The sequence below is a fragment of the Ostrea edulis genome, chromosome 5 (assembly GCF_947568905.1).
Source record: "Ostrea edulis chromosome 5, xbOstEdul1.1, whole genome shotgun sequence".
Classification (NCBI taxonomy): Eukaryota; Metazoa; Mollusca; class Bivalvia; order Ostreida; family Ostreidae; genus Ostrea; species Ostrea edulis.
In genome coordinates, this window is record NC_079168.1 from 12,907,818 (window position 1) to 12,918,993 (window position 11,176).

An 11,176-nucleotide genomic window follows, 5' to 3' on the forward strand; every position below is an offset into this window, starting at 1 on the left:
TGATGACTGTCAAGCAAAGGGTTCTCTAGACATTGAGCGGACAGTATATTCCTATGTCCAGAGTAGATTGACCCTTAAACTTTGACCTGAAAAACAATAGGGGTTCTCTTCTATACTCATAACCAACCCACATATTAAATATTATGATCAAGTGAATGGTTCTCAAGATATTAACCGGACAACATGTGGTCTACCAACCAGCCAACAGGTGCAAAGTAATATGCCTCTCTTCTTTGAGGGGGGAGGGGGGGGGCATAAAAATGCACTACCCAAATGGTACCAAATATTTTTTTCTTATTAGAAAATGCATTATATTTGTGAAAAATGAAAACATATATTACCTACGTACAATGTATCCATATATAACTCTTAATCTAAAGAACATGTCTGATATGCTTCTGTCTGGTTTCAGATGCATTTCAAGCTGAAATAAATATATATAAATAAATAGCTATAAATCTAACTGCTTAAAAAATCTGAATTTGAGAAACTTTCATAATCATAAATTATTACAATGCTTTCAAATTATATCTTGATAGACTAGTGCACTTACAGAATTAATCTGAAAACTATGTAAACTGATCTTAATTATCATGATTTAATTTCTACATGCTCTGAGAAATTTCAAAAACAATAAAGAATGATATTTGATAACTCGTACAGTCAGGGTCATTCAATAATACTGGACATTCATTTCTAGTCTGTGACTGGATCTAGCCAAGAAATAGTCAAAATAATTCTTCCATAACATTGAAGGTCCAAAGTTTTTAGCTCACCTGAACCGAAGGTTCAAGTGAGCTATTCTGATCACATTTTGTCCGGCGTCCGTCTGTCTGTCCGTCTGTCTGTAAACTTTTCACATTTTCGACTTCTTCTCCAGAACCACGGGGCCAATTTCAACCTAACTTGGCCAAAAGCATCCTTGGGTGAAGGGCTTTCAAGTTTGTTCAAATGAAGGGCCATGTTCCTTTCAAAGGGGAGATAATCACAAAAATGCAAAAATAGGGTGGGGTCATTTAAAAATCTTCTTCTCAAGAACCACTGGGCCAGAAGAGCCGAAATTTACCTGAAAGCTTCCTGACATATTGCAGATTCAAGTTTGTTCAAATCATGGCCCCCGGTGTTAGAATGGGGCCACAAGGGGGGATCAAAGTTTTACATACAAATATATAGGGAAAAACGTTAAAAATCTTCTTCTCAAGAACCACTAAGCCAGAAAAGCTGAGATTTACATGAAAGCTTCCTGACATAATGCAGATTCAAGTTTGTTCAAATCATGGGCCCCTGGTGTTGGATGGGGCCACAATAGGGGATCAAAGTTTTACATACAAATATATAGGAAAAATCTTTAAAAATCTTCTTCTCAAGAACCACTAAGCCAGAAAAGCTGATTTTTACATGAAAACTTTCTGACATAGTGCAGATTCAAGTTTGTTCAAATCATGGCCCCCGGGGATAAGATGGGATCCCAAGGGGGGGATCAAAGTTTTACACACAAATATATAGGGAAAAACGTTAAAAATCTTCTTCTCAAGAACCACTAAGCCAGAAAAGCTGAGATTTACATGAAAGCTTCCTGACATAATGCAGATTCAAGTTTGTTCAAATCATGGGCCCCTGGTGTTGGATGGGCCCACAATAGGGGATCAAAGTTTTACATACAAATATATAGGAAAAATCTTTAAAAATCTTCTTCTCAAGAACCACTAAGCCAGAAAAGCTGATTTTTACATGAAAACTTTCTGACATAGTGCAGATTCAAGTTTGTTCAAATCATGGCCCCCGGGGATAAGATGGGGCCCCAAGGGGGGGATCAAAGTTTTACACACAAATATATAGGGAAAAACGTTAAAAATCTTCTTCTCAAGAACCACTAAGCCAGAAAAGCTGAGATTTACATGAAAGCTTCCTGACATATTGCAGATTCAAGTTTGTTCAAATCATGGCCCCCGGTGTTAGGATGAGGCCACAAGGGGGGATCAAAGTTTTACATACAAATATATAGGGAAAAACTTTAAAAATCTTCTTCTCAAGAACCACTAAGCCAGAAAAGCTGAGATTTACATGAAAGCTTCCTGACATAATGCAGATTCAAGTTTGTTCAAATCATGGGCCCCTGGTGTTGGATGGGGCCACAATAGGGGATCAAAGTTTTACATACAAATATATAGGAAAAATCTTTAAAAATCTTCTTCTCAAGAACCACTAACCCAGAAAAGCTGATTTTTACATGAAAACTTTCTGACATAGTGCAGATTCAAGTTTGTTCAAATCATGGCCCCCGGGGATAAGATGGGGCCCCAAGGGGGGATCAAAGTTTTACACACAAATATATAGGGAAAAACGTTAAAAATCTTCTTCTCAAGAACCACTAAGCCAGAAAAGCTGAAATTTACATGAAAGCTTCCTGACATAATGCAGATTCAAGTTTGTTCAAATCATGGGCCCCTGGGGTTGGATGGGGCCACAATAGGGGATCAAAGTTTTACACACAAATATATAGGGAAAAACGTTAAAAATCTTCTTCTCAAGAACCACTAAGCCAGAAAAGCTGATTTTTACATGAAAACTTTCTGACATAGTGCAGATTCAAGTTTGTTCAAATCATGGCCCCCGGGGATAAGATGGGGCCCCAAGGGGGGGATCAAAGTTTTACACACAAATATATAGGGAAAAACTTTAAAAATCTTCTTCTCAAGAACCACTAAGCCAGAAAAGCTGAGATTTACATGAAAGCTTCCTGACATAATGCAGATTCAAGTTTGTTCAAATCATGGGCTCCGGGGGTTGGATGGGGCCACAATAGGGGATCAAAGTTTTACATACAAATATATAGGAAAAATCTTTTTCTCAAGAACCACTGAGCCAGAAAAGCTGATTTTTACATGAAAACTTTCTGACATAGTGCAGATTCAAGTTTCTTCAAATCATGGGCTCCGGGGGTAGGATGGGGCCACAAGGGGGATCAAAGTTTTACATACAAATATATAGTTAAAATCTTTTTCTCAATAACCACTGAGTCAGAAAAGCTGATATTTACAAGAAAACTTTCTGACATAGTGCAGATTCAAGTTTGTTCAAATCATGGTCCCCGGGGGGTAGGATGGGGCCACAAGTGGGGGGGGGGGTCAAAGTTTTACATACAAATGTAGAAAAAAGCTTTAAAAGAACCATTGGGCCAAAGAAGTTGACATTTACATGAAAGCTTTCTGACATAGTGTAGATTCAAGTTTGCAAAGGGTAGTTTGGGCCATAATAGGGACCAAGGTTTTACATGCAAATATATATGGAAAGTCTTCAGATATGGGCCAAGGTGACTCAGGTGAGCGATGTGGCCCATGGGCCTCTTGTTGTTAAGGTCACTTAATTGCTATCTGTTTTTGTCTGTCGCTGTGCATATGTGCAGGTGTGTGTCATTTGTAAACTTCTCACATTTTCAATTCATTCTCAAGAACCGCTGATTAAAAGCTGATTTCAATTACACTTGCCACAAAGTATCCTTAGGTGAGGGGAATTCTTTTTTTTTCAAATGAAGGGTAGTGCCCCCTTCCAAGGAGAGATAATCAAGAAAAGGTGATGTCATTAAAAAAATCCCTTCTCAAGAAGAGTTGAATCTTATCTGAAAGCCTCCTGACATAGTGTAAATTCTTTTCTTTTTTAAATCATGGCCCCTGGGGGTAGGGTGGGGCCACAGAAGTGGATCAAAGTTTGACATAGGAATATATAGGAAGAAATCTTATAAGATCTTCTCAAGAAGGCCATGGCTGGCCATATTAAAATTGGGAGCATCCTTAAATTGTTCCGATTCCAGTTTGTTCAAATCAAAACCCCCAGAAGTACGATGGTTGAAATATTACATACGTAAGTTTTTAAAAAAAAAAAATTGGCTATATATCACAATTATTAGCTATATCGAATCTGTTATAACAATGCAAGCATGACTCCTATTATATCATCTGTATAGTTCATTTATTTGAGCATTATAACCTGTGTGATTGATTTTCTATTTTGAGGTATGAAGTTGATGAGTTCAAATTAAAATACAGCATCTGTGGACTGTGGAGCTAAGAGATTTTAATATTTTCCTGCACATTTTCAGACTCTAGTTCAGTATTGTTACATGCAAATTATCAGGACAGAATTGGAGGAAGTGAAATTTGCTTGGAATAACCATCGGATCAGGAAGCAAAAAATGGGAGATGTTGTTCCTGGGATTCCAGAATTCCTTTATCATGTTCCAGAAATGTTAGGTTAGTTTATTTTGGTAATGTGATACGATTAAAGAGTGAAAATTTACCTCTGCTTTTTGGAAAGTTGATTGTAAATAAAACAATCTTTTAAAACAAAAAGAAATCAGTTATTAGATAAGACATAATAACTGTTATTCCATGGTAATACTTATTTCAAAGAAACAGCAATATGTAGCCTGATATGTTATCCCTTTCTATCTAAAGTTCATACAAATTATTATAAACCTTTCCTAATACATGTATGTACAGCACCGATTCCAAAGAAATTGGATAGATTAGTCAAGACTCTGGATAAGACAACTAAGAATTCTTAAACAATTAAATTTACTGATTGCAGAAATGAACTTTAAGTAGACATCAAATTAGGGAAAATGTTAGAATACACAATATTTGGATTTGACATTTTTCACTGATACGTATCTCATGTATTCAAATTGAAAGAATGTAGAATAATTATCTCTAGATTAAAATTGCACACCAGACACTGACATCAGAATATGTAATGGAGACTTTCATTTGTAATGTTTGATTATCTGGCTTTGTGCCAGATAAGGCTCGATGTCTGAAGACAGGAGATAAAATAAACTCTTTTAAAAACAGCAAGGTCACAAATACTTTATCGATTTATTCTTACTTAACCTTCCTCAACTTATGTTGCATTGTAAGCTTTTCCTACATGCATATTTATACCCCCCGAACGAAGTTCTGGGGGGTATATAGGAATCACTCTGTCTGTCTGTCTGTGCAGATTCGTGTCCGGGCCATAACTTCTTTGTTCTTTGACTTAGGCATACCATATTTGGCACACAGGTAGATCACCATGAGACGATGTGTCAAGTATATTTATGACCTTGACCCTTGACCTCAAGGTCAAAATTAAGGTTTTTTACAATGGATTTGTGTCCGGGCCATAACTTCTTTGTTCTTTGACATAGGCATACCATATTTGACACATGAGTGTATCACCATGAGAGGATGTGTCATGTACCTTCATGACCTCCATATGACCTTGAACTCAAGGTCAAAATTAAAGGTTTTTACAATGGATTCGTGTCAGGGCCATGACTTCTTTGTTCTTTGACATAGGCATATCATATTTGACACATGAGTGTATCACCATGAGACGATGTTTCAAGTACCTTCATGACCTCTATATGACCTTGAACTTTGACCTCAAGGTCAAAATTGATTATAGGGTTTTGACATACCATAAGACATGGGTGTATCACCATGAGACTATGTGTCATTTACATTCATGACCTCTTTATGACCTTGACCTTTGATCTCAAGGTCAAAATTATAGATTTATGCCATGGATTTGTGTTCGGACTATATCTTCCATTTTCTTCTACAAATGCATACCATTTTTTTACACCCAGGAAAGAGGTAATTTATACCTATTAACAACACCCTTTGGGAGATTGCGGTAAGCGGAGGGTATTCTTAGTGAGCATTGCTCACAGTACATCTTGTTACATTTAAACTGTCTCTTAAAGTTTTCGTTATTGTGTACCCTGACAGAAGTCTGAATCTCGAGCCACTAAGTTGTAACTTGTTTATATTGAAAAAATCTGTTTTCATTACATCTTATTCTGTTTTACTTCTTTTTAGGTATTCCAATTGTGAATGACGAAAAGTTTAAGTTCCTAAAGGACCAGTGCTGTTTTAAAAATGACTTGGATAAGGACATTCAAGAATCTCTTGATGTTATATGCGACCATCACCGGCCTTCATCAGTATCTGAAGGCAAAGCAATGTACATTTCACTGAAAGATATATTGGAACAGTATATTTATCAGTAATTTATGATGTTTTGGACTTTATGGCAATTCTGACAAGTTCAAGATCACCGACAGAATTTTTCAAAAATAAAATCCAGTTAATGAATCTAGAATGGATAAATATTGGAATTTGATACTTCAAGCAAAGATTAATATGAGCTAAAGATATTTTTTCGTTTTAACTTTGTCTGAAGGTAATTCGGACAAGTTAAGGTCTTAAGGCAAAAAGTGTTAATTTCATGTCAGTCCCATAACTTTGTATAGGGGATACTCTGCAAGTTTATATTGCATATAAGATTACTTATGACCAGAGAGTGTCTCATTATTTATTTTTTTGTAACCAGGGTGATTTTGGCAAGTTTGTGGTCACTTGTAGAAGTTTGTGAGCTCACAGTGCCTTTAGTTTTTTGTATTCTTATTATTGTTATATGACCTCCTGGTCTTTTATGTTTCCACTGTTGGATGGTTATTCTATGCAAATTTCACTTCTTCCCATACTTTTTGCCATACTCTATTTATGTGTCTTAAGTTTTGTAGACAATTTTTGTATTTCTTTTTTGTCAGCTTTTCAATAATTTGACCTTTCATTATGACCATCTATGAAAGAAATTATGTATATTATGGAACAGTCTGTGCGAAAAGGTAAACCCGACGATTGCCTCCAAGTGATCACTGTAATTGAAACTTTGTGTAAAAACAAATTTTCGTATTCTTAAGAGTGATTTTCTTCAGAGAAAGTTTATTTGGAGATTTTAGATTCTTTATGGTGATCCCCCCCTTCCCCCGAGAATTCTATTGTTGATATACTTTAAATTATTAGTAGGAAACCGATGAGTGATAGCCTACCTCATATGACGTATTATGGTATGGCGTCGTCCGTCTGTCTGTCCGGACCTTGTGGGCAGGATACAGACTGAACCATAAGCCCTAGGACTTTACAACTTGGTACATTTGATCACCATGATGAGAGGAAGATGCCTATTGTTTTTCAAGGTCAAAGGTCAAGGTTGTAGTATCACTTATTAGGAAAACCTTGTGGGCAGGATACAAACAGAACCGTAAGCTCCAGGATATTATAACTTGGTATATTTGATCACCATGATGAGAGGAAGATGCCTATTTTTTTCAAGGTCAAGGTAATAGGTTTACTTAGTAGGAAAACCTTGTAGGTATACAGACCGAACCGTTGGGGCTAGGAGTGTCAAATTTAATATGCATATACCTTATTCCAAGTGGAGGAAGCCTATTGTTTCTCAAGGTCAAAGGTCAAGGTGGTTGTAGCAGGATACAAATAAAACTGTTGTGGCTAGGAATGCCAATACTTTTCTTTTTCAAGTTTAAAAGGTCAAGACTGTTAGATGGCATGCTTCACTTGATAATTTGGTGCCAAGTATAGCTTGTAAACTTCCAAGTTATACTTTATTTCTATATAATTTGAGATTCTCCTGCAAAAAAAAATGGTGATCTGCCTCTACAAAAATAGTTATGTTCAATATTTTTGACCATTTCAAACTGAAACTAATTACTGAAATAAACACATGAAATCAAATTGTATTGCATTTCAGTATACTGTACCTGTACTTATACTTTAGCACTAACTGTTTCAAGCAAAGGTGTGTGGTATATTAGCATATTTATGAAGTAGCGCATTCTAAGGCTATCCCTCTTTATATCTTGATATCCATTTCTACAAGCATAATAATGAATTAGCTCAAAGAGGACAGTGCTAACTTCACTAAAATATGAATCCCACTAAAATATGTTTTCCTTGAGCAAAATCTACGGGCGTATTATGCCACGTTGGCGTTGCTCTTGTTATACCATCTTGACCTGTCACTTAGTCATCTTGAGTTGTTCCCCTTTGATTGTGCTATGATTTTTATGTCGATCTAGTATATCTGGTTGTTGTGACAATAATAAATTCTTGTCTTGTTATATGCAAGTCCTCAGTCAAGTTGTATAACATTTTGCTTGTTTATTTATTGATTCAAATGAATAAATGTATTAATTTTATGAATATGTGTCTCATTCCAATTAGTATTGTAGATTGACTTCTATTAAGGTATTGGTAGGATGAAAGGTGAAGATAACGAACAGTGATCAATCTCATAACTCCTATAAGCAATACAAAATAGAGTTGGGCAAATACGGACCCCTGGACACACCAGAGGTGGGACCAGGTGCCTAAGAGGAGTAAGCAATCTCCTGTCGATGGGTGATTGGTCACACCCACGGGGAGCCCTTTATTCTGATCAGGTAAACAGAGTTATCCGTAGTCAAAATCAGTGTGCCAAAAAGGACCTAGTAATCGGTATGAAACATGTCTGACAGCACTTGACCCAATGATAGGTCATATTGACAAACTAGATGGTTATAACGACCATAGAATTTTCGGAATGCTGACTTCAATCAAGACTATTGAAACCCCTGTAAAACTTGTTTGTCAGTAGCTTGCCTCAATTTAAAAACTGACCATACGCAGAACAAGTTCTTGCATATCGAATCAGTTGAGAGATATAAACACCATATACAGGTGATACTGGAATATGCAGGATCTGTGCAAAGATTTGAAAAAAAAGGGGGGGGGAGTAGGACAGGTTACTTTATGATGCTGTAAACATCCTTTTTTCACTGGGTCATCATTTCGTGGAATCGCAAATCTTGTTCAATTTGCAGGTAGAAAATTGCAGATTTTATGATAATTACTGTATGTTTTAACTGCACATCAAGTATATTTGGAAAAGTTGTTTCCACAGTTAAGATTTTACCTATCATGATATTGTATCAAAGTCCAAATTTGTTGAAAGGATTCTCATTATATCGCAAAGTAAATGTTACATGTACCTACTGTGCAAAACGTGAGATGCCTCTTGGACACCAAATTAATCATTGAAATTTAAAATAATGTAAAGTGATCTTGCTGTCCGCCTTGGCTGCAATGATGTAGTCCTATCTGATTCTTTTTATTCCGACGCTTCCGTGATCCTCTCCCAAAATAAAATCGGAGAGGGCAACATTATTGCTGCTATGTCTGCCTCAGCATTAGAAAAATATTCTAATATACCTACTTTCAGAAAGCTTCAAGGGCTTTAATAGCAAAGCAGCCTTCCATCACATTATCTCCATGCATATTTTCATACATATACAGAGCTTTTCCCTCGCAACATGATTTCATTCAAGGAAGTTTTTTCATAGAACGAGTCAAATGTCCACTTTATAATTAACACTGTTCTTGACTTTAGTCCCAGGATCAATGACATTTTTTTAGCTGGCTCGCAAACATCTGTGCAATAGACTAGGTCAAACAATAGTGTTCAGTAAAACTCTGTTATAAAGATCTTGGCTATAAGGAAATGTCGGTTATAAGGAATTTTTCATGATTCCTCTTGGTAACTTTTTAAAATCTTCCTTATTTGGATATAAGAATCTTGGTTATTAAGGAGGATAAATTTGAGGTCCTAGTGATTTCCTTACAACTGAGTTTTACTGTACTCTTATTGTACATGACCTGCTTTCCTTAGTAATTACTTACACCTAGAAAGTTTAAGAATTGAGTTTGTAGCACTTTATTTGTAAATATTTCAGCTCCAGTTAACCTTTCACACTTTTTCTTGTTACTTTCGCCTGCACAAGATATTTTTGTCGAGTCACTCACCAACTCTTTTGCAAGTTGAAGACTGAAAAGTCATACGGTACATGTACTTTTGAATTGAATTGTCATCTTCACCAGCAAGGATGCATGTATATACAGACCAGTTACTGCAATCCTTTGCAGACTTTTTTGAGGATACAAACAAGAAACTGATTTAGTTTTAACAGCTTACCTATCCAAATATTATCTGAAAGCTAAATTGTAGCATTTGGATTGGTAAAAGAAGATTGAAACTAACATAGGATATTTCCTTACAAATAGTGGAGGAAACGAAAAATCTGAATTTTCATAATTTATTTCTATACATGTTGAACATTATTCAATTAAATACCCTCATTTGTATTTTATGAAGATGAGGCTTGCACCATGAAAATGAAACACTTTATACAAAAGGCTACTTTGATTTAAGATTTACAAAAAAAAAAAAAAAAAATAGAGAGCCAAAAGGATGGTACACTGTAGTTTGAAATTTATGATAATGAAGATTTGCACACTTAACTTAATTTTCATGACTAAAAAAAAACAGGAATTAAATTTTATATCATGAATCAATGTCACAATGATCATTTTAATAAAAAAGAATTCAGAGGATATGTTATATATGTGGAGCACCCTATTACCACACCCGACATAACACTCATACATGATTATATTACATAGTATACCCGGTACTTATTCCTGATATTGAAACCAAAAATATTATACAATATACACGTGAAGCGGCTAGTTACAGCATCTGACATAACAATTGCAAATGTGATTAGACGAACAATAAAATCTAAAAAAAAAAAAAAAAAATTAAAAAAATAACAGTCTTTGCAGACTGCTTTCCAGTTATTCTTGTATGCTCATGGCTAGGGTCTATGTGCTGATTAAATAAGGACATCTCCAAAACCAGTAAAAGTATCATCTACTGCAAAATACTGAAAAGAAATAATCACTAAGAAAATGACTACATACTATACACATAGAATTTGCAAGTATATTGACACGTAACAAGAGGCCCACAGGCCTTATCGGTCACCTGAGTACTAGTGAAAAAGTATCACTACTCCCAAGGGCTATGAAATCTAGAAGAAAAAAATCCTGTTCTGAATATCTAAGCTAAATTCTACTGTTCAGCAACAGTATATATAAACAAGATGTGTTCTTAAAACTTCATTGCCCTCAAAAGTGCATACACTGATGAAAATCTTTACATTTAATATATGTATTAACATTAAAAGATATGACTACTCTGGACTCATCCTAGAGTCAAAACCCTGGGTTGTGAAATTCACTATTTTTTGTACATCCTTTTCTGTTTTTCCTAAGACTAAGTATGCATTTAGATTTTATACAGTATCAGCAAAGTTAAATAAGTCCTTCAAGTCATTAATATAATTATGACACCACCCTGAAACCAAACCCTTACCCCTAGGATTATACAATTTACAATTTTGATAAAAGACTACCTCCTTCTTCTAAAAATCCATTTAGTTTCAATTTAGTAT

The 11,176-nt window shown here is 35.4% G+C and overlaps 2 long non-coding RNA genes across 3 annotated transcripts in view; one reads left to right on the top strand and one right to left on the bottom strand.

Moving 5' to 3' along the window:
• The first annotated feature begins 644 nt into the window (after positions 1 to 644).
• LOC130055147 (uncharacterized) lies at positions 645 to 8,044 on the top strand. The gene is made up of 2 exons (XR_008803410.1): positions 645 to 4,250; positions 5,862 to 8,044. It is a non-coding gene; the product is annotated as an uncharacterized LOC130055147 (long non-coding RNA).
• A 1,918-nt stretch (positions 8,045 to 9,962) lies between these two features.
• The window catches only part of LOC130055146 (uncharacterized), a 5,791-nt gene continuing 4,577 nt past the window's right edge, over positions 9,963 to 11,176 (bottom strand). For both annotated transcript variants that reach the window (XR_008803403.1, XR_008803404.1), the window contains exon 5: positions 9,963 to 10,606. This is a non-coding gene — a long non-coding RNA (uncharacterized LOC130055146). The remainder of the gene's footprint in view (positions 10,607 to 11,176) is intronic.